At 47.7% G+C, this 24,163-nt stretch overlaps 1 protein-coding gene and 1 long non-coding RNA gene across 2 annotated transcripts in view; one reads left to right on the forward strand and one right to left on the reverse strand.

The window, feature by feature from the left end:
- The window catches only part of CASZ1 (castor zinc finger 1), a 435,323-nt gene that overhangs the window by 172,181 nt on the left and 238,979 nt on the right, over positions 1–24,163 (reverse strand). The window lies entirely within an intron of this gene.
- LOC308482835 lies at positions 1,992–13,091 on the forward strand. Its single transcript, XR_013989444.1, has 3 exons — positions 1,992–2,932; positions 10,919–11,820; positions 11,947–13,091. It is a non-coding gene; the product is annotated as an uncharacterized lncRNA (long non-coding RNA).

A 24,163-nucleotide genomic window follows, 5' to 3' on the forward strand; every position in this document is an offset into this window, starting at 1 on the left:
AGAACAGTTTCAGGTTAAGTACGGATCTCTGGAGCGAATTAAGTATTTAACCCGAGGTACCACTGTATACAGCTTCAGATATGGTGAGGAGCCTGGAGTTCACATTCCTTAGGAGAGGGGGCTTCCTGGGCAGCATGTTGGTGGTAGGCGGGGCCAAAGTCAAACGTAGGCAGGGCCAGGAACAAAAGTGGGAGGAGCAACATGGCTCATACCTTTCAACCACGCAGAAGCAAGTGGCTTCTATCTTTCCATCTTCCAATCAGGCAAGCAAGAGGAAATGTCGCAGCTCAAGGATGAGTCCCAGAGAGCCAGTGGGGCACAATGGTTAGAGTGCTGGACTATGACCTGGGAGACCATGGTTCGAATCCCCACCCAGCCATGAAGCTCACTGGGTGACCTTGGGTCAGTCACTGCCTTTCAGCCTAATCTACCTCACAGGGCTGTTGTGAAGATGAAATGAGGAGGAGGAGAACCATGTACACTGCTTTGAGCTCCTTGGGAGAAAAGGTGGCATATAAATTTAATTATGATGGTGAAGTCGGCAAAAGCACTCAAGGAGGGCAGAGAGCTTGGGTGGTGAGGAGGTGTGACCTAGGAAGACTCCCGAGGGCCTGACAGAGGTAACTGGGAGGCCACATTCAGACTGGAGGTTTTCAACTCTTGTGATAAGGAGTCATGCCCAACTGTTTACAGGCACATTCAGAAAACACATTTTAATTTTACTTGGGGGTGGGGATGGCAAAGCGCAGAGCCCTCCAGACAGATGAGGGCGTAACCCTGTCAGCGAACCTGAGCGATGAAGAACGGCACGGGCCTTGCTGCTAGACCCAAAATCTCTGCTGCAGCATTTAATTTTCCGCTAGCCACAGCCTGCTGCTCCAGAGCTACTTCCCCTAAGCGCCTGGGCCCACCCACGTGCTCCCAAACTCCCTCTCAGGCTTAGCAGCTTCAACAAGGGCCAATCACCACCATCAACCCCCACCCCACCCCACCCCCCGAAGCTAGAAGTGGACTTTGACAAGCCTCGTTTGAACGATTATTTCCATCCCCGGCAGGGACGGGATTTATTTATTTGCTCAAAAAGAGGGGAATTGGGTTTCTGGGATGTCAAGTCTGATCTCGCTTGCGCTCTGGTGGAATTAAGGAAGACCCCCGTTTTGTCCGACAACATCCCTAAAGTCTAAGGAATTGGGCGGGCAAGCTCTCTAATCATGCCGCCTGCAGGGACAAAAGCTCTGGCTGACCCTGTCAGCTCCGTTTACCCTTACTGCCTGTCTGGCTCCCACGCCCCCTTTCGCCACCCCCTCCCTGCCACATCTGGGCTAATTCCAACTCTTCCAGCGTCCAGCACACAAATCCTCTTCCAGAGTAAAAAACTGCCCTGAGAATTTTGTTTTTTAAAAATTATTATTATTATTATTATTATTATTATTATTATTATTATTAGAATATCAGAGACTGGCAAACTCTGGGCTGCTCGAATTAATCCTATTCAGGAGATTGATACCTATTAGTGAGCTTCATCAAAGTTGCTGAACTGTCCCAAGGAACCATTTTTGCTCTGGCCCTCCCCCCACTCACCCTATTTTCCTACACAGGTAGCAAAGGAAAAGAGTTACTGGTTTTGAAACAGTTCAACTGCAGACAATAACCCCAATGCTGAATCAGCATTGGGCTGGGCTATGTTTTCAGCTTCTACTTGTTTTATTTTAAAAATAAGTAAGCGTCTAGTCCCTGTTGTTGTAAGATTTGTTTTATTTTTATATAAAAAGAACAAGCATGTAGTTCCTATTGTTGTAGGGTTATTTTACTCTTTCTCCACACCCACAGTACTTTTCTTCTGGGAGGGATGCAGGGATACGCATACCCCTAAATATTTTGTGAATCTAAGTTCGGCCTCATTGAGTGGCAGTATTTCAATATGAGTAGGAAGTACTCCTAAATTTTTTTTTTAAGGAAAAAAAGCACTGTATATGTATATGTATATGTGTGTGTGTGTGTGTGTGTGTGTGAGAGAGAGAGAGAGAGAGAGAGAGAGAGAATCTAATCCCTGTTATTGTAAATTAATAAAAATCAGACCCTCTCGTCCTTCCTTTCATCAGGCTGCTCGCAGCTGATCCCCAAATTGCAAACCAGATATTTTAGAGGTGGTAAAGTTGCATAGAAAAGGGCAAACAACATTGTGCAAAGAGTTTGGGAACCCTCACAAGGAAAGGCTACAGTGCAGGCGTCAGCAAAATTTTCAGCAGGGGGCTGGTCCACTGCCCCTCAGACCTTGTGGGGGTGCAGACTATAATTTTGGGGGAATTAAAAGAACGAATGCCTATGCCCCACAAATAACCCAGAGAGGCATTTTAAATAAAAGCACACATTCTACTCATGGAAAAACACGCTGATTCCTGGACTGTCCACAGGCCGGATTTAGAAGGCGATAGGGCCAGATCCAGCCTCCTGGGCCTTAGTTTGCCTACCCATGCTAAAGTGGCTAATATTTGGCTCAAGAAAATAAAAGATTACATTGGGGGAGTATGCATGATGTAGCTATTGGTCTCCTTCTTGCCTAATACTCAAAGAGAAGAGCTAGGCCAGCGCACCCATGAGGCAAGGTGAGGCAACTGCCTTGGGCGGCAGGATCCAGAAGGGCAGCAGATCTGGCCTCCAGGGAAATCAGCTCCTGCTGTTGCAGCCACAGCGGCAGCCACAGCTTCAGTGTAGGAGGTAGGATCTTCTGCCTCCTTGGCAGCCCCCCCACAATGCCGCCTCTACGGTGGCCTCTTGGAGAAAGCACTGCTGATCTCCTCTCATTCCTAGGGAGGAAATGACAGAGGCTGCGCTCTGGGGTTTCCTGGGCTCTGCACTCACCCAGCATGATTCAGAGTATGCCACTTTCCACCACTGCATGACGACCTTTGATTCCCACTTCAACTGTTGGGTAAGGTTGATTTGATTCCTCCCCTTGTTCCTAATGTAGATCTCTACTCCTCACTTGCTCCTGGTGTAGATCGTCACTCACCCTTTCTTCCCTGGTGGTGGTGGGGGCAGCATTTTGTGGTTTATCTCAGTTGCCAAAATGTATTGGGCAGGCCCCGGCTAGGTGTGTTAGTACATTTGGTTGGGAGCCGACTAAACTTTCTGAGAGTTTGAGTGTTTTCTCACACCTTGTGACATTTTGGTTGATCTGAACAAAGGTTTTACCCAACCATAGCATAGCTTTTGGGTTTTGCTCATAGACAACTGAATTCAGGATGTTCCACTGAGGCAGACAGGAGAGACTCAGGAGAGGCAAAAGGAAGCAGTAACTTCAGATGCTGCGTTTACAGATGCGCAAGGCACAGGGATATCTGCTGCTAGCTTAGACAGCAGTCCTATATGTACCTGGGAGCAAGTCCCAATGAACTCAGTGAGGCTTGCCTCTGAGTAACTATCCATAGGACTATGCTATGCTCCTTTAAAAGGGTGTTAAGATGGTCAGCTGTGCCTGTTCTCTCCAAGCAACTTTTGCACTGGAGTTTAATGGTAGTTGAGAGTACAGCCATCTCTGGGGGGCAACAAGTTCCAAACCTCTAGGGCATAGGATCGCAGGCCTACCCTGAAACCCACATTTGGATTTTGGATGCCAACCTACTGAAGAGAACCCCTCCCCAACAAAGCAGGTGGAATCAGTGTCACTCTCCACCAGTCCTTGCATGACACTTTGTTAAATAAATAAACAAGGACTGGTCAAAACTGAGAGCGAGAGACAGACAGACAGACAGACAGAGGGGAGAGGAATTTCTCCACTGTGAATAAAAATAGGAAACGCTGAACGGCGAGCAAATCCTTGTTATCAGTTGTCTCAAAGTGCAAGCGCAATCGGGGAAGGTGGGGGAAACTGCCTGCCTGCACCAGTTTCCTACCCCCTCTTTCCTTTCTTTTGCCATTTATCAACAGATTGCACAGAGCCAAATGGGCACTTGCCTCACCCTGCTAAATAAGGCATTGGTATTTCTGATAAAGCCCTCAAATTCCTTATCAAGCTGACACAAGAAGAATATGCAAAGAGAAAGAGAGGGGGCTGCACAGTCTCCACGGGTCCCACCACTTCGTCCTGCCATTCCCAGCCACCCCAAGGGAGCAATTCTGAGCTTAAAAAACACAGGGTGTGTTAATAACCTGTTTTAAGCTCAGAGGCAGGGCTTAAGTCAGCCAGGGACCAGAAAATAAAGTCATGTGGGTGGAAAGGCTTTACGGTGGTCTCCAACTCAATCCTGCTCAGATAAGACCCACTGAAATTAATAGACCTAAGTTAGTCATGCCCATTAATTTCAGTTGGAACAGTTGAGGGATCTGGGGATGTTTCGCCTGGAGAAGAGGAGACTGAGAGGAGATGTGTTAGCACTCTTCAAATATCTAAAGGGCTATCCCATGGAAGATGGAGCAAGTTTGCTTTCTCTTGCTCCAGGGGGTAGGACCAGCACCAAAGCATTCGAGTTACAAGAAAGGAGATTTGGACTAAACATCAGGAAGAACTTTCTGACAGTAAGAGCTGTTCAACAGTTGAACCAACTTTTTCAGAAGGTGCTGGACTCTCCTTCATTGGAGGCTTTTAAGCAGAGGTTGGATGGACATCTGCCAGGGATGTTTTGGTGCAGATTCCTGAATTGCAGAGGGTTGGACTAAATGACCCTTGCGATCCCTTCCAACTCCACAACTTTATGACTCTATGATTCTATTGCACTGTAGGCTCTGGCCCTGCCTGCCGCTGGCCTGTGGCCCCCAGAAGGTTGCCTGGAGCATGGAGTGCTGGGGAAAAGCTGTTCAAAGCAGGGGAGCAAGGCAGGCTGTTGTGCCAGGACACTGGAGCCACAACAAGCACCCAAGGGTGTCATCTGCTGACTGCAGCCCACTGCCAGATGTTTGCACAAACCGGTCTCTGCTCTTCAGCTCCCACTTTGGTCAACTCTTCACTGTCCTCTCCACACACCCCCTGCCCTGCATGTCATGACAAAACAAAAGCCTTTCCAACTCCGAAGTGGCATTCCTGCATGCCTGCCTCCTCCAGCAGGCCTCCTCTCCCAGCCACCGCACAAGCTGTTGTTTAACCTTCAAATTTATTATTTTTAATTATTTTGATTTATAAAAGCATGAGGCAGTTAAACCCACATTAAATAAACTCTGCATTACGGTGCTTAACAAAACACTGCAGAACTCCGGACGTCCGAGGACTCCATAAAATAACGGGCAAGATGGATGGATGGCACCGGGACAGCTCGTTACCCACCGCCTTTGGCAGAACACAGATTCACTCCGCTTGCCCTTCCACCACCCGCCTCCTCCCTCCAATGGGCGACTAATTAAAATGACAAGACAGACACCATCTCCAGCGAGCGGCCCACCGATTTACAGTATCCCAAATCTTTCCAACAACGGACGTCTTCCTCCTTTTCTCGGTGGGTTTCAACCTAAACACGGCCGTCTGCCGCCGTCTCCCGTGTAAGCCTGAAACGATGACGGATACGCTTTTGGATATTTGTGCAAAATTAAACTGGGATCGGCTGTCAGGGCTTTTGCACTGACGTGAATGTCAAACATGAACCAAACGGAGTATTGCGTGCTGTAACCATGAGGACTGCCAGCTTGGGGTTTTGGAGAAGATTCTCAAGCGCTTGAGGATTCTAACAAAAGTTTGAAGGCGTCACACTCCACAGCTCCCTAACTCTGCACACACTGCCACCTCTTCACCATTTGGTTTCAAGCCAGCAACTTGCTTGTGATTCCATCAACAGCCTGGGTTCTTTAGGGATAGGTAGGGATCAATATAATAGTATAATAGCCCCTTCCACCTTATGACAAGTTCAGCCTGGCTAATGATCCTGGACTCAGAGAGGGCTTCATTTCCACTTTTTATAGTCAAATCTGCAGCAGATCAACAAGGATGTTGACAACCAGTTGATAACCCAACAAAATGGTTATCCCCCCCCCCAATACCCCCGACTAAATTATAGAGCTGAAATGAAAAAAACCGGAGGGCTGGGGCAGGACTTGTTGGCTGAACTTCAGAAACATAACTAAGATTTTCCAGTCCCAGCAGGCATTGTAAGGTAGAGTTCGGGGTTGTTGTTTTTTAAATGTCCACTGTTTTAATGCGCCATTTTCTGTGGATTGTTTTTATGTACACTGCTTAGAAATGCAGATAATTAAGCAGTATATAAATGCATTAAGTAAACAAACAAACCCGGAGTGGATGTTTGTGTTGGATGACACTTAGCTCAGTTTTGCCCTGGTACTCAGAACATACTCCTGAGACTGGAATTCTTTGATCTTAAATGCACATATTTTGCACCAGACTCTGTCTAGTGAATCTTGGGGTTCCAGTAAAAAAAATTAAATTTTTTTAAAAAGTAGATCCAATGAAGTCCCCCACCCCCAGCTTAAGGGGTATGATGTGCTTGTGCCTCTCATCTGCTTTTAGGACAAGGCACTCTGGTTGTTTGGGTTAATCTGGGAAGGGGCGATGTGTGGAGGCTCCCTGTCTTTCAATGGGGTAGAGGACTTGAACCCCATGAGCTTCAGTAGCCCTGTCGATCTATGGCAGAGGGGGTTGAGCAAGGGATGTCTCCACTCCCTCATTTCCTCTTGCATTTCCCACTTGGGGAAGGAAAAACTTAAGTGATTTACACAGGAAATAGGTAAAGAGCAATTATAATTGATTGGGAATCATTTCCTGATGGTGCTGGCGGATGATTGATAGCGCCAGCTGGCTGCTAAGTGAACTGTGTGTTCATGAAAGCCATTTTTAGCTTCTACCTATCCAAAGCCAAGCAGGCCACAAATCACCACATCTGCCCTCTCTTGCTAGGGAACCTGGCTTGTGGCAAAGTGGGTCTCCACAAACAGGTTCAGTCATGAATGGAAGGATGGAGGGAAGAAAGGAAGGAGTATTTCCCAAGGTTTTGGATTACAATTCCCATCATCCCCAACCAGCACAGTCATGTTTTGGACTATAGCTCCCATCAGCCCCTTCCAGCACAGACGTGTTTTGGAAAGCAAGTCCCATTAACCCATGGCCAGAACAGCCATGTTTTGGACAACCACTTCCATCACCTGATGGGACTTGTAGTCCAAAGTGCACCTAAATGATGCCAGGTTGGTGAAGGCTTCCACAAGCCACACTGAAGCTAGGAAAAAGGACAGGGCTATATATATATAACCACAGAGCCTAGGACATGCCGATCAGAAGGTCGGCGGTTCGAATCCCCGCGACGGGGTGAGCTCCCATTGCTCGGTCCCTGCTCCTGCCAACCTAGCAGTTTGAAAGCACGTCAAAGTGCAAGTAGATAAATAGGTACCGCTCCGGTGGGAAGGTAAACGGTGTTTCCGTGCACTGCTCTGGTTCGCCAGAAGCGGCTTAGTCATGCTGGCCACATGACCCGGAAGCTGTACGCCAGCTCCCTCGGCCAATAAAGCGAGATGAGCGCCGCAACCCCAGAGTCAGTCATGACTGGACCTAATGGTCAGGGGTCCCTTTACCTTTATAATTCTGAAAACAAGCAGCAGTGGGGGGAACCGCACACACAACAGAACCACCAGATGCCAAGGTGTGACGGTGAAATGCTGGAAGGAGCCCTCTGAAAATGGGGATGCAAATCTCATGTAAACACCAAGCAGCCAAGGCAAGGGTACCTTGAAACGTGGCACAATTTAAAGTCTCTTTCCCATTCCAGAGATGGTTTCTGGGCTTCTGTTATTACAAGCCAAAAGGAGGGGAGGGCGAGAGATGTTCACACCAGCCTGTCAATAAATTGTGCCTTCCCATTCCTCTCCGACGGGGATTCATTCCCTAATAAGGGATTGGCAGCTTTCTGGGTTATTTCGAGTGTGTGTGATAATGTTCCCTGGATACCAATGGCTTCCAAGGATCAGATAGAAAAGGGGGGGGGGGAATGTTATATCTCATGAGGTAAAACATGGAATAGGGAGAGAGATTGCAGGCTGAAAGTGCGTAGAAAGGGACACCCCAGTAATATCGAGGGGTGGATTTGTGGGTTTTTTTAAGATGACTCCGGCACGAGTCTTTTAAAGAGCATAAAAGGTCCTTTTGTTGCAGAGAATCTCCTCTGGAGATTACATGCCAGGAACGCAGCACTGTCAGCAGCTGCCTTTGGTCACAGACAACTTTGCTGTTATTTGGACTCCTGTAGACCCAAAATGGAAGCCAAATTTCCATTGCGTTACAGCGGCGAGGTCTGCACAGGAGCTGTGTGTGGCTGGAGCTCAAACAAAACTGCAAATAGCAAACGCCTGTGCTGTGGGCTACTGATGCTCAGCGCAAGTTGTGCAAAGCGAATGCATTTCATTTGTTTTGCTGCTTGCTCAGGACTGCCCAATAAGTGAGAGCACCAAATTTAAGAATGTAGGAAGCTGCCTCATACTTAGTCACCCACTACATGGGTTCATCTAGCTCAGCTTTGTCTACTCTGACTGGCAGCAGCTCTCCAGGATACCAGACTGGGGACATTCCCAGCCCTGCATGGACATGCTGGAGATTGAGTATGGGACCTTCTGCATGCCAAGCAGGTGCTCTGCATGTCCACTTACTCTTCCTGAGTCTCAGTGTTGCCCTTGTAGAGCTCTGCAGGCAGAAGTAAGATGGGGACAAAACTGGATCGAGTTAGTTCTGCCTATCGTTGGTTCTGGCTCCAGCTATCACTGTGTCTGGCTGTTGGGTTCTGGGCCTTCCACCTTATCAATCCAGACAGAAACCCACTACCTCACAGAACAAGACTTTGGAGAGCACTATCACATCCTTTCTTGCTCTTCTCATGCTCCTATCCTTCAGCTTTTCCTCACAGGAAGCTTTCCACACCCCATATTCCCGCATCGCAGGGCGTTGGACTAGATGATCCTTAGGGTCCCTTCCAACTCTTTTGATTCAATGATTTTATTATTCTAAGCCCTGCGAGGAATGGCTGAAAGATCTGGGCACGTTCAGCCCAGAGTAGAGAAGCTTAAGGCTGCCTTCAGACAGCACTTTATTCTATTTTCCTGACTTTTCCTTGGCTGATCATTTCCACATTTTATCTGTTTTTTCACATGACATAAAATTCGCTTTTGGAATTTTTGGAAGTTTGATGCTCATTCTTGTATTGTTTCCTGAAGAAAAATCCATTAACTTGGGAAATCACAGGAGTTTTGCACAGTAGTTTCTCGTGATGAAATCTGGAGCAGTATCCCAGCACTCAGTTCTTTCCTGCCGTTTACAATAAGCGCAATATGGCTGCATAATTGACCAACAAGCCACAGCTCTGAAATGCAACAGGTACCGCCATGTAAAAGCAATGTTAGAAACCAAGAGGCATTGCAACCAGTAAAACTAACACAGTAAACCTCACATGTGAATGTAGCCTGAGGAGAGACATGACCGTCTTTCAGCTTATCCGGGCGCTGTCATGAATGAAGATGGAGCTGACTTGTTCTTTTCTGCTCCAGGGGGCAGAATTAGAACCAGTAAGTGGAAATCACAGGGTTTGGCTAAACTGGAAGTTCAGCTCAGCAGTGGAACTGTCTGTCTCAGCAGATGGCTTTTCTGCCCTGGTCCTCACTGTTTGACGAAGAACTCAAACTCCCAGTTTTGCTTCTGCTGAAGCCTTCAATGAGTAAATCAGATTGATACATAGGCAAAGTACCAGGCACAAAGTACAGAAGGTGGAAGAAAGGTTTAGATGCACGTTTGGCACAAGCAAAAAAATCTATTCAACAAGCAAAACACACCTTGCATCTTCCTTTTGAAGAGCAGGGCAGATGCAGTGCTTAGTGTGGCAAATGGCCAGAGTTCATGGACTGGACAAGCAAATGGACACTCCTTTGAATGGGTTGGGCCTGCAAAGCTTGCTCGCCTTGGTGCCTCTGTGTCCGTGGAGGTGATGTTGGCACCAGCTTAACATCCAACTCACTCTCAGCCACCTCCCCAGAAGGAGGAGGCTCGTTACCGACAGGAGAAGGTGGCAGAGGTGGCTGCACAACAGAAGTTGTCTGATTAGAGGTGACCAGTGTCTCAGGGACAGGACACTTTTTGATCCATGGATCAAGCTGTGAACTCTCTAGTTCGCTGGCCCCCTCTTTGGGTTCTGACTTGGGGGGGGGCATTTCATCTGCCCTAAACCACAGTAACCCTCCCCCAGGTCAACAAACTCCCCTAGCTCCTCCCATTCTTCCTCTGGATTGGACCATACCCTCCATGACACATCCACGGGACCCATGACACTTCTGCAGAGGCTGAAGGGCAACCCATCAGGGGTGCTGGCACTGTAAGCTCACTGCCCCAGGCAAAGGGGCCAAGCTAGGTGAGGGCCAATGTCCCTTACAACGCTGTGAGCCTATGAATCCCTGTGGGTTACCCCAATGATCTCTTTGGGATGATCCGGGAGAGCCTACAGAGAGCTGGGGTTATCATTAGGGGTGTGCCTTTATGAATCCCTCATTGGCATGGTGGGAAAAACCCATCTCTTGGCATGTTGCAAAGGAAAATATGACTCCCGGGCTTGCTTGCTTGCTTTATTTATTTATTTATTTATCTGCTCCCTCACCCAGCGACAGATTTGTGCCGAGCCACAAGGGGTTAAGCCCACCAAGCTGCTTTCCCCCCCTCTGCCTTCACTCTACCTCAATTTCACTGCTCCCATCACCTTCCTCCCCCACCCCCTGATCTTACGGGCGGGGGGAGGGGGGAGAAAACCCATCAAAATAACTATTTTATGTCTCCAAATATGCAGATCATTTTCTTTAATGAAAGATGCTTGACGTCTCCGATCCAATTAATATGCAAATGCAGGCGAGGATTTATTTGTGACATTCTGTCTGGGTGAGAGAAAACAAAAAAGGCCTGTTAACCAAAACACTAATTGCTGTGACTGATTGTCACATATCATCATTTTCATAGGGTCTCCTCCATCCCCGGCACTCGGGAAGCCGTGATCCAGGACTCTGAGATTAACAGACAACCAAGGAGAAACAGGGCAACCGAGGCCCTACCTGCCTGGCACGCTCGGATGAGCCTGCGTGCCCATCCGAAACAGCTGCCAAACCCTGGTGGGGGGGAAGCATTTGTCTCCCCAGCCCAGACTGGTGACCCTTCCGCTGTGGCAACGAGCAGAGAAATGCCACCACCTTTGCGGGAAGCTCCCTCCTCCCTCTTTGTGTTGGGAGCCATTTCCTAGGCAAATCAGGCCGGATGGATCCGTTCCAGAAAGAACCCGATGTATCAGGTGAGTGGCCCATCTCATCCAGCGTCCTGTTCTTGCCCTGACCAGCCAAATGCCTCTGATAAGCCTGTATGCAGGACCCGAGCGCCACAGCAACTCTCTTCTCTGGCAAATGGTATTCAGAAGCACACTACCTTCCCTTTAGAAGACAGCCATCAGGGTTAGTAGCCACTGATCGCTTGCTCTGTGCATTTGTCTCCCAGCCAACCTAGCAGGCCAAAGTTCCTCAAAAGCCCAAGGAAGTAAGCAACAGAACTTCCCAATGGGCTCCCAGCCAGCTCAAACATTCAACCATCTTGCCTTTTCTTTCAAGCTTGCCAGCCACGGCAGCTGTTGGTCCCCTTGCTCCTGATGTCTTCCGTTTGCAGAGAGAAAGCAAGTGCAGCAAGTACAACCAAGAAGAAGAGAGAGAGAGAGAGAGAGAGAGAGAAAGTTGGGGGGCAAGTCCAGGAAATCAGTGTCAGTTAGAGGGGCCATGTGTCCTGCTTAAAAGAGGACAGACCTCGGTTTGAAGGCATTCTGAATTTGAAGGCCTGTCTAGTCCATGCTTGGCTGAAAGACAAAGGAAGTCTAAAGAGGGGTGCAGCCTGAAGCGTTGAAGTTGCCCACCCATAGTTAGCCCCTGAACAACAGTCTGGACAGGCGGGCACAATGCTCACCTGGTCATGGTCTTGCCCCTTTTGATGGTGAGGTGTATTTAATAAAGAAACAAATCTATACTATTTCTAAACATGGGGAGGGGGGCAATTACTTGGCCACCCTTTGCAGAAGAAGCTGAAAGACTCTGCTGCGGCTGGCATTCAATGAGGCATGCAGTCAACTGTAATATACTTGGGTGCTCTGGTTTGTTGGGTGCAATAAAATGCTGGGAGTGTGGGGTGCTCTTCTTCAGGGTTCCAGCTCCCCTTTTAAGACCACCTAAGCCAGCAACGATATTGTGGCAGGAAGTTCCACAAACTAATTTTGCATCCTGTGAAGAACTACCCACATGTGTGTATGAGCTCCACAGTGCTTAGTTCATTTTTTGGTTGCTATTTTGTTAATGTTGTTTTATAGATTGTGAATGCTGTAGTACTTTGTGGATCCTATAACATGGCTTTTATGATATTTGTGCTGTTTAGCTTTTTAAAAAAGTTGTTTTGTTAATAGTGCTTTATAGATCGTAATCGTTTCACCAATGATTTGTTAATTATTCTGTTTGATATATGCTGTGTTTTTGGTGTTCTATTATGTGATTGTTATTTATTGTTTGTAAGCCACTTGGCGATTCATTCGAATGAAAAGCGGCAGAGAAATATAATAAATCAAATCACATGCATTTCTGCATGAGGCTTTCCGACAGCTGAGGTTATTTGGACCAGCTGATCACACAGAGAAGCAGCAGGCACCCTCTTCTGAGCCAACCAAAGCCTCCGGACATACAATTTGAGAATTCCTGTTACGCGACTCAGAATCATCATTTCCTTTGACCAGGTTTCACAGATGAAACATCCTTGTTTCAGGTCAGACTCTTTATCCATCTAGCCCAATAGAGCCTGCTCTGACTGGCAACAGCTCCCCATGTTTCCATCAGAAAAGGGACTTCCTCGCAGCCTGAAACTACCCGGAGGTGTCAGGGAGTGAACCTGGGACGTTCTGCATGCAGTGCAGGAGCTGCTCCCGCGTTCCACCTGACGGCCTGCACTTCTCACCGCCTGCGTCACTTGGCAAGTCCTCGGGGCAGATGTGGAACCAGGCAGATGTGGGGCCTGCCAAATGCCCCCATTCCCAGCACTTTGAAGAACCGTGTGTTTTGAATTTCATCTCGGGAGTTTTTTTCTCTCTCCGAGACTTCAGCAGATTAAAGTTGAAATAACCTACAAATTACTTAATGTGTTGTAAATCTTCTGAAATTAAGGTCTAATGGGGAACACATGTCAGCAGGCAGAAGACAGTGCAAGGAAGTCGGGTTTTTCTCACAGCGAGGGAGAAACACCAGAGGGGGGGGCAGGCGGGAGGGGGGTGGGAATGGAGGAGTATTGGCTCCTGGCGCCCTGCCGCATCCCGGGGAACGGGTGGTGGTGGCTGGAAACCAACAAGCCTCCATCACAATTGCACTTCCAGGTTGGCAGCCCTGGGGCCGCTGATTTTACCACTCCCTGTGTCCGCAGCAGTCACTGATGTTAAGCAGCTGAGTGAACCAAAGGCATCAGTCCCTGGGTGGCCGAACAGTAGTGGTGTATGGCAGGGAATGGCCACAGCTTAGCTGGGAGAGCATCTGTCTCATATGCAGAAGGCCTCAGGTTCAATTCCCAGCATCTCCAGGTAAGGCTGGGGCTCCTGCCTAAAACCCTGGAGAGCCACTGCCAGTTAGTGTGGGCCAATGATCTCCATCCTTGGGTCCCCAGGTGTTTTGGGGGACTACAACTCCCATCATTCCCAGCTAGCTTAGCCAGTGGGACAAGGATGATGGGAGATGTAATCTAACAGCATCTAGGCACCTAAGGTTGAAGAAGATTGAGGTGGAGAATTTGGAGCTGGAAAGGCCAATGATCCAACTCAGCTTTCAGTGGGGAATTTGTAACTCTCCAGATGCTGGACTGCCAACTCAGACAGCAAGGAATCACTCAAGCGGACAAGTTCATGTGTGAGCTGGCATTGAGCCTTACTAGGGGCTTATCCCACAGGAAGCCAGCGGTAAACTGCCAGGGAGCAATCACCCATACAAAACCAAGGCACCTCTATTTCAGCCAACTTCAGAGCGTGACAACAGCCTTACATTTTTATGTATATAGGGGTGTCTGTGTGTACTCAATTTCTGTTGTCTCTATTTTATGTTGCTCCTTGCAGAACCTGTTAGAGGCAAGACGATGGCATACAGGTAAGGGCAGCTGCCATGCTACCTTCTCCTCTCTAGCCTGCACCTGGTTGCAAGTAGGGGTGAGGGGAAAACCCATTTCCCAAGCCGCTATACGAATCAAAACCCAGATACCCCTCAAAATTATCTGCATTCCTCAATGCCGCTCTCTGACCCAATAAACATGCACAAAAATGCGTAAAAAGGGAGTGTACATGTAAAATATTGTTGCATTAGGTAAAGTGTGCACAGAAAATGTGTAAATCAAGAGAAGCTCGCCCAAAAGAGCATAACGGGTTTTCTTGCAGACTTCTTTTTTAAATGCAAACTAATGCAGAAGTGGGGTAAACTGATCTGAAGATTGGAAAAGCGAGAAACTGGGAGAAAGCAAAATGGATGGATGTGTCCAACCCCTTCCTTCCAAGGGAGGCTCATCACTAGGGCAAGGTGGGGCACAGCAGTACCATTATTTTTGTTTTTCACCCCAAAATCCAAAGCCTAGCAGTCCTGGGTATATGTATCCCACTCATGCCACCCCATCCCCAGAGTCATAGTCACAGATTTATTACCACCCAGAGGCTACCCAGAGTTCTGTCTCCCTTTGTGGATACAAGCAGAACTGGGGAATAACAACATAGGTACATCTAGGGAGCAGATGCTGACTCCTGCCCAGTGCTTTTGTCTTGAGAATTGCACAAGTGTCTGTTGTATTTTTTGCAAGGAAGGAGAAAGATGGGAAGGAAACCAGAATACGTTGGCTCTGCCTCTCAGTCACTACAGCCTCCTTCCCACACGCTCAGGACATGTACCTGTTCTGCTCTAAACAAGTATCTTTCCTTCCTTCTTTCCCAAACTACAAGGAGCAAGCTTGCCTGTTGCCTCTGCCTGGCACACAGTCCCCCCTTCCTCCCTCCCTCTTCCCTCCTCTCCTTTTCAGCAGATTTCTCTCAAGTGCGCTGCCATATGGTTCCAGTTAAGGCCCATATTTTTCCCCCTCACCAATTGAAAAGACACACTTTCCTCTGTGCCAGACAGTTTTGCAGATCGCTCCGCTGGCTGAAGTTCTTATTGGATTTCTCAAGGAAAAGAAAAGAGAAAACACACACATACACATACACACTCACGCTTAGAACCCAAACCAAACAAAAACCCAAAACCCTGACATTTTAAATTAATGCACAGCCACAACAACCACCTCAAATAAAATAAAATAAAAGAGCTCAGAATTTTAATAGTGTTGTAAGTAATTTTTAACTAATCCAATCCAGATTTTCATATTAACCTTTGAGATGGAGTTCATCTGGCTACCATGTTACTGGGATATATATATATATATTTGTTGGGCTGGCCTGGGCAAGGAAAATTAAAGGGTAAATAAAGAGAGACATGAAGGGCAGGAGGCAAACTGTTGCAGAGATGCCTAGAAGCCAGGGAGCTGGAAAAGTGTGAATTATACAGGCTGGGGTTCTTATCAGTGACAAGGCTTACTCTGAAGCAAAGCTCAACATTTTGCACCCCACGGTTCAGCCTTCCAGTGCACAAAGTAACAGGAGTGCCTTTGAGCACATAGTGAGTGCATTTTCTCTGCTTCTCCAGAGTGCTCACATGATGCCCAACAATCCCTGTTTACAAGCTTGTTTGGCAGAGACAGTTCTGATTATTTGGTGCAGGTAAAAGAGCGGAAGAGCCTTTAGTAGCATAGGGGTCTCCTCACAACTCTCAGCACCATTGACAAACTACCGTTCCCAGGATTCTTTGGGGGAAGCTGTTTAAAGTGGCAGGGTACTGCTTTAAATGCATAGTTCCCTGCCGAGAACTTGCAGTCCAGTCTATTAACGTGCTCAGCAGAATGGTAGTACAAATGGCCGAGTGGGCAATAAAACATTTTCTGAACACTGGCCAACATCTTAAAAAATAGGAAACCAGCACTCAGCAGAAAAAAGCTGTATGCCAGAACCTTTTGTCCTGAAGTACTAGTGTTCTATTTGCAGGGATTAATTAAAAAAAGAAAGAAAGAAAGAAACATGGGAAGCCTGCAGAAATAGTACTCCTCACCTGTAACTCAAAGTCCATTCTATCACCTCATTATCTGCGTAGTCCTATGGCAATGTAAACTAATACAAGAATACTGAGTGAGATGGATCTCAGTCAGGGGTGCCAAATTGAATAAAATATTGTGGAGGCCCAGATAAACCCTGCCCTGCATAATTGATCACATGACATGGTGCACGCATACTATTTGAACAGTATTGCCCATTAACTTTTTGGGGCAGCCCCCTCAAATATAGGAGTTGGCTCCTATGATCTCAGCTATCTTTTATTTCAGGAAGACATACTGGTTTGAAGGATTACCAGGTTTTGGATGGCAATCAAACTGGTTCCCATGTGATACGCTATCAGGTCATCTACCCTTTCCCCACATTTATAAATTATTATTATTATTATTATTATTATTATTATTATTATTATTTTACTACTGCTACTACTACTGTAATGGGCAGCCACATTGAGTTGATTAACTAGTTTACTTGATTAACTAGATTACTCTATCAACTGAAAAATAAAACTTTTAATCAATTGAAAAAGTCCCCTTCAAATTAATCGAGCAGCAGGGGTGGGTGAATCTGTGTGTGACTCTCTTGCAGCAAAAATAATCAAAAGTCTTTAGGCACCTTAGAAATCACCAAATGTAATAGGGCATATGCTTTCGTGAGCTCAAGCCCACTTTATCAGATACATGAACTGAATATATCAGGTTGCAGTGAACTTACATCCGTTCAGTTCAGTGGTTCAACTCTGAGTAAAAACTTCTTCAACACATTATTTTTAATTATGAGTACTTCTAAAATCTGGAGGTGGCAAGAATCCTCTTAGAAGAGATCAAGAAGGTTACTCAAAGGACTGTCTTTAGGGAGCACTTCTTGTGATGCTGTTTGCGACAGCACCGAGGCAAGGATGGTGTGTGACTTCTGGCAGGATTTTGAGCTGCATGGGTCTGTTGCAAATCTGTGACCCTATGAGCTGTTCTAGCATGGTGGGTAGAGTGTCAGGCTAGGTGTTGTTAAGACCAAGGTTCATCCTTATTCAACAAGGAAGCAATCTGGGGGTCTTATTCAATGTTAGTCTTATGCAGAGTAGAGCCACTTAAGTTAACAGATATGATTAAGTTAGGTCCATTAATTTAAATGTGTCTTCTCCGTGTAAGATGTAGGGGGATACACACCTAGGTTATTTTGGGATGTATTATCTTTCAGCCCAGCCTACCTCGCAGTCTTGTTGTAAGGATTAAATGGGGGGAGGAAGACAATACTCGCTATCCCAAAGTGGGACAGAAACTGAATGAATGTATCAATAGCTCTTCAAAGAACGCTCAAAGTGCTACACATTATTGTCTTGTTCAGAACTGCCTCTACCAAGGAAGGAGAGTCCACTTCTGAGGGAGTCCCTTCCACTGCTGAACAGTTATTACCACCAGAAACTTATTCCTGATGCTTCATAGTAATCTCTTTTCTTGTAACTTGAAAGGCGATTCTGACAAAACCTCAGGAAGCACTTTCTGGTGACAAGAGATGTTCAACAGTGGAATGGACTACCTTGGAAGGGAGTGCACTCTCCTTCCTTGGAGGCTTTTAAGCAGAGTTAGTATGGCCATCTGTCATGGATGCTTTAGTTGAGATTCCTGCATTTATAAGGGTTAGGCTAGATGATCCTTGGGGTCCCTTCCAACTCTACAATTCTATGATTCTATGAACCACCACATCATGCAGGTCAGTATTCTTCTCTCCATATCGCAGATAGAAAATGAAGGCCAAAAGTCTATTAGCATGCATGCAACAACAACAACAACAACAACAACAACAACAAAACACACACACACACACACACACACACACACACACACACACACACAAACTCCCTGCAGATCAATGACTTCAGAAGACCCACAACTCTTGCCATCTCCCCACCCATTCTATATCCTCCCAAACTCAACTGTGGCATTCATTTAAGCTCTCAACACGCCCATAAATTCCTTGTCTCTCTTTCTGGGCAGCATTCCTTCTGTGCCCCTCTGGACATGCATGCTGGCAACCCATGGTAAACAAGGGGGAGGAAGGGGGTGGCGGGAGGCACAGGGACCCTTGCCAACAACTTTGTTAAGCATTGGCACGGCAAACAGAAGGTGGATGGGTGCAGTGCCAGCTCCGTACATGAGTGCATTCTTAACATTCTCGCCCTCCGAGAGCTTTTCCTCTCAGTCGCCTGAAGGAAAGATGGAGAGGCACACGGGCAAAGATGCAATAAGCACCACCTGAGAAAGACCTGTTGGTAGATAATCCACAGCAGGAACAGGGGAACCCTTGGCTGGCCGTTGCTTCCAAGTACAGAAGTGGAACAGCAGGGTAAACTGGGTATATAGAGTATTGGGAATGGAGTCAAGAACCCCCCTCCCCCTGATGAAGCATGTCATATGCAATATTTCGCTGCGCACATTTACAGAGAGAGGGTGTGTAACTCACTGATGGGATCCAATGAAACTGAATGCTGGAGGATTCGGGCCAGGCAAAAGGAAGGACCTTTTCACACACTGCATAAACTATGGAATTCTCTCTGAATACCAGTAGCTGGAAATCAAAACTGGGGAAAGCTGCTCTTATGCTCAGGTCCTGCCTGCAGGCTTCCTACTGAGGCATCTGGCTGGCCACTATGAGAACAGGATGCTCGGCTAAAAGGGCCATTGGCCTGATCCAGAAGGCTCATGTTGTGGGGAACCATGGACATCTGGAGGGACCATTTAAAAATATAGTATTGTATACAATGTTAATCCTTCTCAGAGCAGACCCCTTGAAATTAATGGCCGTGACTGTTTTAGGTTATTTTCAATGAGTATAACTTAGTTGGGTACAAATGGTTGAGAGAGAACAAGAGAAGATCATCCACAGAATACTAAACCCATCACAACATTATTCTGTTCAAAGATATTTGGATTCCATTTGGAGCCTTGAGGCACTTTTACTAAGGAGTAAGCTCCACTGAACAGAGCAGGGTTTGCTACTGAGCAAATATGCATGGCAACAAACAAAGAATGCAAACAAAATACAATCTCTTTTGAAAGAGGTTCATTCCCCCCTCCCTTTGTAACAACTGGCCTTCATTGGAGGGCATACAAATGTTGTCCATCTTTCAGAATGTTAAAACTTCCAACCAGCATAAAGCTTTTTATGTTTAATTTGCTAACTGTTTATCACAGTATTAGATATTTTAAACTTTCATTAAATGCTTTACCGTAAAGATAAAGGGACCCCGACCATTAGGTCCAGTTGTGACAGACTCTGGGGTTGCGGCGTTCATCTCGCTTTATTGGCTGAGGGAGCTGGCGTACAGCTTCCAGGTCATGTGGCCAGCATGACTAAGCCGCTTCTGACGAACCAGAGCAGCGCACGGAAACGCCATTTACCTTCCCGCTGGAGCGGTACCTATTTATCTACTTGCACTTTGATGTGCTTTCGAACTGCCAGGTTGGCAGGAGCAGGGACCAAACAATGGGAGCTCACCCCATCGCGGGGATTCGAACCACCGACCTTCTGATCGGCAAGTCCTAGGCTCTGTGGTTTAACCCACAGCGCCACCCGCGTCCCTATGCTTTACCATATACCTACATAAATTACTACCATGTACGCAAACACAAGAAACTCTCTGCCAACTGCTGATCAGGGGAAGGAACATGGTTCAGTAGCAGAGCACATTATGTGTGTGTGGAAGGCCCAATGCTCAACCCTTGGCATCTTCAGGTAGGGCTGGGAATATCGCCTCACTGACACCCCAAAGAGCTGCTGCTAGGCAGTGTTGACAATATTGATCTAGATGGAAAAACGGTCTGCCTCAGTATAAGGCAGCTTGCTCTATTCCTCTTGCGAAAGAACACACATGCAGTAAAGAGAGTGAAGTACATGGGGTTTGGTTTACAGGCAATTACGATGACGTACATGGAATTATTCTCCTACAGCTTTGCCAGCATGGGGAAAAGTCATGCATGAGGTGGCTATGGATCAATATTTGAAACACAAGGCAAGCCACCACCTCTCAGCCCCAGTTCCCAGTCATAAAATGAGTGTACCAATCACATAGCCCAGAAGAGTGTTGTGAAATGGAGGTAAGAATGAGGAAGACCACTGGATATGCCAGAACTATAACCACACCGGAAAAGTGAATAACCACCAATGCATGCTTAACCCTTCCACCAAGATGCAGAAGACTGTAGCTGACCTGGGAGATGGTAGGGGAGAGAGCCAGAAGCAGATGCCCACACAGCCTTGAAGCATGCAGGGAGGTTTTTTTCCAGAAAGCAAGGCCTGCCTCTCACAGATTCAAAAGGGGAGGATACACCTTGCCAAGCAGATTGAAAGGAAGACTGTAGATCGGTGGAAGAGCACCTGCTCTGCATGCAGAAGGTCCCAGGTTCCCTCCTTTCCATCTTCAGTTTGGGCTTGGAACATTCCCTGCCTGAAACCCTGGAGAGTTGCTGCCAGTCAGTGTAGACAATACTGAGGAACGTGGAACATTGACCTGGCTTTGTGCAGGGCAGCTTTCTCATTTCCTAAACCTAGCACAAATCATGGCCTCATCTCCCCAGGGCGGCTGCCAACCAGGTATTGAACAAGGTTGCCAGGGACAACAACTAGGTGTTGCTGCCACGGCAGAGTGAGAGAGAGGCTGTACATTGTACCCTGCACCACCGGCTTCAGATAACCCACAGGCACTGAGCCAAGCAGCATGAAGGAAGTTGAACACCCCCTGGGCACCCTGCCCGGCAAGAGGGAGGGGTCAGAGAATCAGGAGGCCTCTGGACGCCCATGCCAGGCACTGACATGGAATTGAGATACACACCTCCCCACCCGCCCCCACGGGCACGGTTCCAGTTTGCTTGGCAAATCCAACCCCCCACAATCTGAAAAGTAAAAGTGCCAAGCCAAGCGCCGAGAGAATACAATGTGTGCCCCGTGGGCAGAGGGCCAACGTGGCACACGGTGGAATTCAGGGGGAACATGCCAGCTGCTTTGAAGGGGCGAAGGTTAAGAAGGCCCAGGGTGGCACTCCGTGGACTTCTGCCAAGAGTTAAAGGGTTGTTAGTGCAGGTGATCTGCAGTTTTGGTTGCCAACTTAGGGAGTACAGGTGAAAAAGAGGCGTTTTTCTCCCTGCACCAGTCCCTGATCTCGCTCAAAGAGAAAGAAGGAACAAAAAGAAGAAAATTGGGTAGCAGTTTAGATTTTTTATATATTTAAAAGGAGACTCCTGGGAAATCCTGAACCCAAGCGGGTGATATGGGTGGCTGCAATTCATAAATGCACGTGCTGCCCCCCCCCCCATTTTGCTCCCAACAAGTGATTGACTAAGTTGCCATGGGGACCACCAGGTTTTTTTGCCAGGATGCAAACTATGCCCGTGTCGTCCTTCCAACAGTGGGTAGGGTTGCATGAGCAGGAGGCGGCTGGAGGCCACGGCAATGGCGGTGGTGGCGGCAGGGAGAGAGAGAGAGAGAGAGAGAGAGAGAGAGAGAGAGAAAGCGCAGCCGGCACAAAAGGCAAATGGCTTTTTAATGGAGTGCCCTGCCAGGGATTGAAGACTCAATAAGGAGCAGCGGAAGGCTCTGTGTGCGGGGCTGGAGGGGGGTCCCCTTTGAAGTGCCGCAGGGCCCGTCCAGGCTGGGAAAGTTTGGAAGCGGTCAAAAGGAAAGCTCCAGGCCTCCACGCGCCCCACGTCCCGCTCTGCTTGACGGCCTGCCATTGAGAACGGCTGGCTCCGTCGGCTGAGGAGGCCGGCAGAAGTGAAGGCCACAGGGCAAAGACAATATGAAAGCTTTTCTGCCCGTGCTGCTCCCAACCTTAGCATCAACCAGGCACACAAGGGGAAAAAGCAGCCCAAGCTTAGTGGGGGCGGGGGGGGGAGCATGACCTCCTGGATAACTGTCTGCAGAACCAGGCTGCTATTAAAAAACCTGAGAAGCTGGGCCAGGAAGGATGTTGGCAACCTAAGGGAGCAGGGCTGGGGGAACACAGATAGGAACAAAGGAAATTCCTCAATATTGTCTACACTGACTTGCAGCAACTCTCCGGAGGAGGACAGACAGACAGGAGGAAAATGCCAGTCCAACATGGAGATGCCCTTTGGGACTGAACCTGGGACCTTCTGAAAGCAAAGCAGATGCTCTACCAATGGCCTCCCTTAAGACACAGGAGCATAGGAAGATGTCATACTGAGTCAGACTGTAGGTCTATCTAAGCTTAGTTATCATCTATACTGATTGGCAGCAGTTGTCCAAAATTTCAGGTGAGGCTCTTTCCATGCCCTACCTGGATATGCCAGGTATTGAGACCCCAGGACCTTCTGCAAGCAAAGCAGGGACCCTTCCCGATGCCATCAGATAATGCAATTGTCTGATGAGCTTTAACAGCTTCCTCCCTCACAGGAAAGCATGAAGTGAGAAAGCTAAAGAGATCTGAACACGTCTCCTGAACTGTTTCTAGGGATGCCCTCGCCCCGCAGGATTCCTGTGCTTTTAGCAGCGGGCAGCTGAAGCAGACATTCAGCTGGTCAAAGCTTCCTGCTCTACAACACTACAGCTCATAAGAACCCAATATGATCAGCCCCAAAACCCATCTAGTCCAGCATCCTGTTCTCACAGTGGCCACCAAGAGATGCCCATTACCGGGAGCCCACAAACAGGATTCAGGCCCCAGAGCACTCTCCCCAGCAACTGATATTCAGGAGCGTACTGCCTCTGATTGTGGTGGCAGAACCACAGGTTTAGTAGCCACTGATAGCCTTATCATCAATGAATTTCTCTAATCCTCTTTCAAAGCCATCCAAGCTAGTGGCCATCACAGCGGGAAGAAGTCCTTCCTTTTGTCTGTCCTGAATCCGGAATAGCCTTCTGAAGTGCTGAGTTGCTTGCACAGTAATTTTTAATCTTGCAGATCTTATTATACCACGATAGACCCGACTCTTCCCCCACCTCTGAGCCTTGGCACTCATGCGAGAGATGTGGAATTTCCCAAGAAAACTTGAAAATCGTCACCAGGGAGGGAAGAAATATTTCGGCTCAGCCTCAAGGTGAGGAAAAACACACAATTGGGCGGTAGTGGGATGGGTGAGAGAGCACGCCCCCTATTTTTAACTACCGTACCTGTTGCTGGAGGAGGGAGGGATAGAATAGGGAGAGAGGCTAGTGGAGTCTGGAGAGGCTGTATTGCAATGTGCTCTATGCAGGGTTTCCCTTGCACTTGATCCATGAAGGCTACCTTATTTCACCTCAGGCAAGGCCTTGCCACCACAACGCATGGCATGTACCACTTCTGAGGCGATGGGATAAGGGCAACTGCCAGCCTAATGCCCATGACAGCCAGAAGAGAAGTGCAGACTGCAAGGGCTGCAAGTCAGGTTTTGAGATGCTCTAAGTATCAAGTACGGGTGGCGCTGTGGGTTAAACCACAAAGCCTAGGACTTGCTGATCAGAAGGTTGGCGGTTCGAATCCCTGCAACGGGGTGAGCTCCCGTTGCTCGGTCCCTGCTCCTGCCAACCTAGCAGTTCGAAAGCACATCAAAGTGCAAGTAGATAAATAGGTATCGCTCTGGCGGGAAGGTAAAGGGCGTTTCCATGCGCTGTTCTGGTTCACCAGAAGTGGCTTAGTCATGCTGGTCACATGACTCGGAAGCTGTACACCGGCTCCCTCGGCCAATAAAGTGAGATGAGCGCCACAACCCCAGAGTTGGCCACGACTGGACCTAATGGTCAGGGGTCCCTTTACCTTTTTAAGTTTCAAGTGCTGAAGAGGCCAAGACAGGGATGACCCACCATCACAGTCTGTTCAATACTTGAGAATGGGAGGAGGAGTGGGGTGGAAGCACCTATAGGTGGGGCTCCAACGCATTTGGCCCTTTGTACCTTAAGCAAAAGAAATTGTGCAAAGAACACATTATGGGAGCCTCTGAGGGAAAGGGCGGGATAGAAATTTAATAAATAAATACATAAAATTAATACCTAAAAGAAAAATGGGACAGAATGGGATAAATTAGCATAATGTATATAAG

This window comes from Podarcis pityusensis (assembly GCF_964106645.2).
Source record: "Podarcis pityusensis genome assembly, chromosome: 8".
Lineage (NCBI taxonomy): Eukaryota > Metazoa > Chordata > Lepidosauria > Squamata > Lacertidae > Podarcis > Podarcis pityusensis.